The sequence below is a fragment of the Lactuca virosa genome, chromosome 3, assembly GCF_052849685.1.
Source record: "Lactuca virosa cultivar CGN04683 chromosome 3, Lactuca_virosa_CGN04683_v6, whole genome shotgun sequence".
Lineage (NCBI taxonomy): Eukaryota > Viridiplantae > Streptophyta > Magnoliopsida > Asterales > Asteraceae > Lactuca > Lactuca virosa.
The window spans coordinates 9,287,313-9,294,715 of record NC_136428.1 but is presented as its reverse complement, the minus strand read 5'-3'; the positions used below and the strand labels follow the sequence as shown (position 1 = coordinate 9,294,715).

At 34.7% G+C, this 7,403-nt stretch overlaps 1 long non-coding RNA gene across 1 annotated transcript; it reads right to left on the bottom strand.

Annotated features, from left to right (window-relative positions):
• Nucleotides 1–1,574: 1,574 nt before the first annotated feature.
• Nucleotides 1,575–2,856, bottom strand: LOC145162200 (uncharacterized). The gene is made up of 4 exons (XR_013738955.1): nucleotides 2,757–2,856; nucleotides 2,388–2,467; nucleotides 2,219–2,284; nucleotides 1,575–1,947 (listed from the first exon to the last, which is right to left on the bottom strand). It is a non-coding gene; the product is annotated as an uncharacterized LOC145162200 (long non-coding RNA).
• Between the last annotated feature and the right edge of the window lie 4,547 nt (nucleotides 2,857–7,403).

The following is a 7,403-nucleotide window of genomic DNA, read 5'->3' as shown; positions in this document are numbered from 1 at the left end:
TTTATACGATTTTATATGTTTAGAAAATGAAAATACATATAATTTAGAAAAACTTTTAAAACGTTTCAAAGTTATAAATACATTTTTTATATGTATTAATTATTTATACGAATTTTTTACAAACATATATATATATATATATATATATATATATATATATATAGTGTAAATACGCATTTAAGAAGTATTTATACATGTGTTTATTTAATAATACGACTAAAAAATAATTTAACAAACAGAATGTGACATCTTGAAATTTAGGTCATAGACTGTGAACGATTATTTACAGTAAATCTCTTTGTAATTTGGCTCATTGAGTTTTAATGTATCTAATGTAAAATAAATGGGTTCATTTCAAATATTATAAGATATCAGATGATATCTTACTTCCAAACGTGTAAACTATCAAATAAATCAAACTGTTCAAACTGCAACACTAGTTAATGCGTCTGAAAAACTGAAAATTCGTTTTAAGTAGTTATAAGAGAAGCAAACATTCAAACCTTATAGTACATGTTCCCCTGTTTCCGAAAATATAAAGAACGTCTAAAACGAAGTTCGCATGCAAAAGATACGTCAGTTTTAAGAAAACAAACAGTAAAACACTGACTTTCTTTAATCACATAAAACCGAATCGATCCGTTGAGGCACTTACACACCTCCGATGGAAATTCCGAGAGCGTTTTTGGACTCAGGCTATGGTCTAATATTTAATTTCATACTCAAAATATTTTTAAAAAAATATATTCGCAAAAGTCGAAAAATCGTGCGTTACGAGCCAATTAGACGCGAAACTTTAAATTTGGTTTTCCAGAGTTCCGTAACTCGAAAAATTAATCCATTCAGGTTTTTGGAATCCTTGAACACGGCTCTATCTAACAAAACTTTCAAAAAAAATCGTGACGCCGGGATCTCGATACACCAAAATATGATGGTTTTGGACAATTAAAGAGAGTGTGACCTCATTGTGGGGCCCACATGAGATGCAAGGAGCTCAAAATCAGATCTTTTTGGTCCTTTTCCCGTCCCTCCCACGTCTTCTTCCTATACCCTCCCTCTCTTAGTTACACTCTTGATCAAGAAGGTACAAGCATGGTTGTTTGAAGTCTTTGACTAGCTAATCAAGCATGGGGCTTGCATGCGATTACAAGCTTCCATGGCTATAAAAAAGACAATTACTCTCCTTATTTGAACACACCAAGATCAGCCAACAACAAGCTCTCACTCTCTCCAGGGCCGGTCCTAGACAATTTGAGGCCCGGGGCAAAACAAAAAAAATGGGCCCCTTTGGAAACAACGGTTGAAAAATAAAAACACTGTTGATAGTACATTGCTATAAAAATAACCCATTTTAAATACGAAAAATGTTATTAAAAGATATAGGTAAAGTAAGACGCTAATTTGAGAAACAAACAAAAGGACATTGCTATATTTTGTGTTTTCTCCTTTATTGGGCTAAATGGAAAAATAGCGATTTACTTTAAAGTTTGTGTCTATCATAGCAACAAAGTTTCATTTTAATAACTATTTTAAGTAATGCATTTTAAAAAAATTAATACACAGACTTACAGATGTGGTCCCTGTAAATTAAAATATATATATATATATCATAAAAGGTCCAAGAGATACATGGATCAAATTTGTTAATAACAAGGGTAAATATGTCTTAAAGCCAATAAAAGGTCCTTATTATACTTATAATAAAGAACATCTCCAGTATTGAAAATTGCCAACAGGGTAAATCCGTCTTAAAACCAATAAGAGGTTTAGATTGTAAAAGAAAAATATGCATTCAAATTCCATACCATTTTTGAACAACAACAACACACAATATGATCTCAACCTCATCTGTGTATCAACCAACAGTAAAAGCATAACGGTCCAGAAATATCTTCATGTCTTATCAATCCATAGCCAATCTTTATATAAACTAATTTAGTTTTATAACTGTAAAAAAAGAAAATGTATAGCTATCAGTCCCAATATTCTTGTTCATTTAAAACTGTCCATCCTTTTCTTGTACATCAACATAATTAGTTTACTTTAAAAAATTATGCATATATCATCTTTCAGTTTAATTAGATTGTTCAGTAATAGAAGGCTAACAACAAAAAGATACCAAACATACTAAAGAAAAGTATAAAATTGAAACTAAAAGATAAGAAATTGCAATGAAGAAAAGAAATCATCTCCAAAGAATTGGAGAAGACTGACTTACAATTCAAAATCAGAAGGTAGTGATTCATAATCGGATTCAGAAGGTATATACTCGGATATTCTGATTCTACACAGAATAAAATAATGAAGTTAAAAAAGATATATTTTACTAAAAAAACGAATTGATCAAATAATCAGAAATTTCAAGAATGCAAGAAAGTATAACTTACAGATATTCACAATGAGAAGGTCGGATACTCTCATACACATAGTCTACTCTCGATTTCGTCTTATTTTCAAGAAAAAGAAACTGGAAATCGAAAATAAGAAGAGCTAGAATCAAGATTTACATTCAAATTCACTTGTGTTGTTTCAGTAAAATTTAACTGAAAATCGAAAATAAGAAGGGCAAGAATCGGTTTCAGTTTTCTGGAATCGTGAGAAAGAGAAACAGTCAGACTCGATTCACTGGCTGTCGTTCCTAAGGGATCGGTGGTTATTATGGAGAAACTCAGAAAATCCGAAATATAAGAAAATCAAATGGAGAAGAAACACTTGAAATCTGGAATAAGAAATTAGAAATAGAAGAAATCGATTACCGTTGTTTCTTGAATGAGGAGAAACGTCGTTTGGATTTTCCATAGAAATCTGAAGAGTTATTGCGCATTGGAAGTAGGAAGCAATCGCAAGCCTCGTCAGTATCACTTTCTCCCGCTTTCTTTTTGGATCGGCTATAATAAGAGTATTGGGCTTTAAGAACAGGTCCAACATACTTAAAACTATTGGGCTATTACCATATAAACACTTTAACAAATATAAAATGGGGGCCCTATGGCATTTGGAGGCCCTGGGCGGTCGCCCAGCTTGCCCAGGCCCATAGGCCGGCCCTGACTCTCCCCTCTCCACACTTCCTCTTTCTTAAGTTAGAAAAATGCCACCAACATCACCACCTTATTCCACCACCATAAACCACCTTCTTACACCCTCATTTGATCGGAAATCACACCCAAACACCACCTCCTTCCAGCCCCACACCTTCCTTCTCCCCTCCCACCGACTCTAGCTGCAAAAAAAAAAAAAAAAAAAAAAAAAAAAAAAAAAAAAACGCAACAGGAGGCAGCGGAGTCACCCTCCTGCCACCACCATCGAGCAACCCCCGCCATCACCCTTGGCCACCCTGTGCTGCTGCTGCTGCTACTGCACCGTAAGTACACCACCACCTCCTCCGTTATATTTCATTGTTGTTTTAGTGTTTCGTCGATCGCAGAAAGCCCAGCCGGAGACCTGTTTTTGCTCGATGTGCATGAAAACGAAACATGAGGAGGGCTTCGGCTTCCTCCAGTTCAAACTTAGTTTCCAAATAAATTCAATTTACCCCATTTCAAAATTTATTACAAAACAAGTCCTAGGCCTTTAAACTTCCAATTAAAAAGTTCAAGACCTACCCTCCCTTCAAAAATATGTGCAAACAGGCCCCAAACTCTTCAAACTTCAATTAAGAAAGTTTAAAACTCACCCCACTTGAAAATCCCTTACAAAACAGGACCAAGTCATCAAATTTCCAATCATTTAATTAAATTATACCCCTCCCTTGAGATTTATTTGCAAAATAAACCCTAAACTCAAATTTAAAATTTAAATAAATCATTTTGTCCCATTATTGGAAATTATTAACTAATTTAGTCCCATTTAATTTATATCAATTGGTAAATGGGCTCTATACTTTGGTTAAATTACCAAACAACCCTCCACATATTAATTTATATTAAAATTTCCTAGGAAACTAAATTAATCTCGGAGGATCGTGTTCAAAGCAACACATCTCGGTTCCTCGCGTCAAATACGCGAAACGACCTGACAACCACACTTTAATGTGAGTGTTACGACCCCTCTTTTATATTTTTACATGCTTTGGGGGAGAATACATGTGCAATATGATATAGGTTCATACATAATACACATAAAATATTATTATTTTATGCAAATACTATACTAGTTATAAAACAATAGTTTGATTATTATAGGTCATAAACTAGTTTCCAACATCAATATTTTCATATGTCATGTTGTTAGAATAATATAACTATTAAAATAACATATGTCTTGTTACTACAAAATTTTATACAAGAAACATACTTAGTTATAAAAGCTAGTGCCTTATACTATACATGAATACCAATTATGATTAGCTTTTATAAACTCTATACAAATTCTATATGCCTAATAACTTATCCACTTATAAGTTAGGGTTGAGAGCTTCTCACCTACCTACGGCTGAGAGCTTTTCACCTACCTTAGTTAAGGGCTTTTTAGTGAGACTATATTCATTAGCTAAGTCTAAACACTTAGCATACTCATACTACTATAATCATTAATCTTCGAAGCGAGATACATATGTATAGATCTATACGGAGTTGACAGCCTCATCTGCGGTTGCTAGCTACAACCTCGACCGATCAATCGAAACAAGTGATAAGTGTCTACTATCATTACTACGATGTATAATGAAGTGACATAGGGGGTACATACAGTCACATAGCGAGGTTATAGGACTCACTATAAACATTAACTAAAAACTCTCTCTCTCTCTTACTACAAACCATAGACTTGGTTGTTTTCAAATCTACTTTAAGTATAGATTTACTTATGCAAAGATACATTTTGGTATTCAAAGCTTATTTACAAACAATATTTTGAGTATGGTTACACTTACAAAGAAAATACTTTTTAGACTTTTTAAAAGTATCATACTGCTGTTAGCAAAAAACTTGTGACTCTCACCAACCTTGTGTTGACTCTCAAACTACATGTATTCTCAGGGAATTAATAATTTCAAGCATCCAGACAATGAAAAATCATGGATTGCAGGCAATTTAATTTACTAGTTTTTTTTATGTTAGCCTATCTGTTATGGCAATTCATGTATTACTACTATCTGTAAGAACTTTATATTCAAACTTAAAGATGGAATACAAAATGTTGTTTTGTTTATTGTTGTAGTTGAACTATATATTCAGTTTATAAGTGATCCATGAACTTAGTCGCACAGTCCTGCATGTTATGCCGCCTCGGCCGGGGGACAAACAATATTTAAATCTTTGGCATTTTATACATTAAATAAAAGGGTGAAAGAAGAATTACCCAAAAGCCTTTTAAACCAAGTGGTAAATCCCATGGTTAAGGAGAAAGAGGGTGTAGGTTCAATCCCTCCGCCATCTCTTTCCTCCCTTAAAAACCATTGTTTACAAGGCTAAAAAACACTAATAGACATTATATATAAGTGTTAGGGATAAAAAAAACAAGAAGATGTTCTAGCCTAATTGGTTATGGTCGTGGTTTGGGAGAGAGACGTCTTGAGGGTAATGAATTTGGCTGATGTGGCATGCCATATTGTAACGCCCGTGTTTTGGGGCTAAGCATTAGTAGACGATGTAATAGTCTAGGTCAACTATTGTAACTCTTTTTGGAAGTAATAAAGATAAAATATCTGAGTATTATGTGAATTATGTGCTTATATATTTGTTTATAAAGAAATAATAAAAATAAACGTCAAAATTTAAGTTTTGAATAAACTCGATATCGATACATGAAGTGATAGTGGTCGTGACAGGGATTCCGTACATATAAAGAACGCCGAAATCCGAGTTATAACGAAGGAGTTATGACCTGTCGAAGTTTCGCGACAGAACCGGCACGACACCGGGAGACGTAAATAGTGAATTTACGATAGAGCAACTTTTAGCCTTAGCGATCTAAACGAAAGTCGTAGAAAACGTTAAACTGAGAGCGTGCATAAAAAGAACGCCCAAATCTGACTTCGTATGAGAATGTTATGATTTTTCGAAGTTTCAACTTAGCAGTGTACAACCCGAAGTTCGAATATTAGATCGAGCGATTTTTAGCCGACACAACCTAAACGATAATCGAAGATCTCGTTAATAGTAGTGTAACGATAAAAAGACAGACGGAAACGGACATCGGATGAAGAAGTTATGAATTTTTAACGGACCAATCCTGTCCCGGCCTGTTAAAAAATATAACTTTTAAAATAAATTCAAAATTAGCCGACGAAGTCTAAACGAAAGTTGTAGAGTACGATCCCGCCCACACGTGGATATAAAGAATGTCGAAAATGGAGCTCGTATGCGAAAGATACGAATTTTTGAAGTCGGAGTGTGAAATTGCGAAGGCTGTGCGAGGGGTACGCCGATCGTAGGACTTCGGACGCCCAGCGTTCTCCCTACGCCTCGCGTACGAAGCTCGGAACGCGCCGCGTATAGCTATCTTCTGCGAACCAAAATGAGCCACGCACCACCATCCGAAGTATGACGTGTGTCGTTCTTATCCGAGACTACGCCCAGCGTAGACCGAAGCTGGGGTCTATAAAAGGCAGCGAGGGCTGCCGAGATTCTTGCACCAAAATCTCTCATCTCTCTCACTACTTTATCTCTCTAGCCTATCCTAACCCCCCCCCCCCTAAACCCTAGGGAACCCCCTAGCACCCGAAGGAAGCCCCGAGGCTCCCGAAGCCCCGAGAAAAAGAGTCTTTCGGCTCGGGAACGCTGCTCCAAGCGAAGCCCGGTTTTCGAGAAAACCCGCTGTAAGTGAGTTACGCCTACGCTATTTTTAATATAGTTTTTAATTAATTATAGTAACGTTATTAGGACCTTATAATAATTAGTTGGACTATTATTATTATTATTATGAGTTATATAAGTGTCGTTATAATATCTTTTTAACTACTCGCGGTACGAGGAATCTGGTTTAAAGGGCCGCATAGGGTTGTTGGATTTCAGAAGTGCTATATGCCAAAATGGTCATGCCCTCTGGTGTTTTATGTCTGGCCCCTGTCTGTACATAGTGGTTGGAAAATATTTTTTAAACGCTTATATGATGATAATAATAATAATAATAATAATAATAATAATAATAATAATAATAATAATAATAATAATAATAATAATAATAATAATAATAAGACTAATAATTAGTCACGGTAAATATTAGACTAAAATCTAGTGGTAATAATACTAGGTTTCGTCGAAGGAAATTATTTTTAAGAAGCAAAGCGTTGTCTGAGTTCAGGTGAGTGCATAGCCACTTTCATCTTACACATAGATATGAAGTATTTAATATAAACTACGTGCTATGTGTGCATATTGTCTGAATACTTGTTGTCTATGCTGATGAAAGATTTTTATACATGTTTTAAATGATTTAAACTGTATATGTATTTTATATCTACA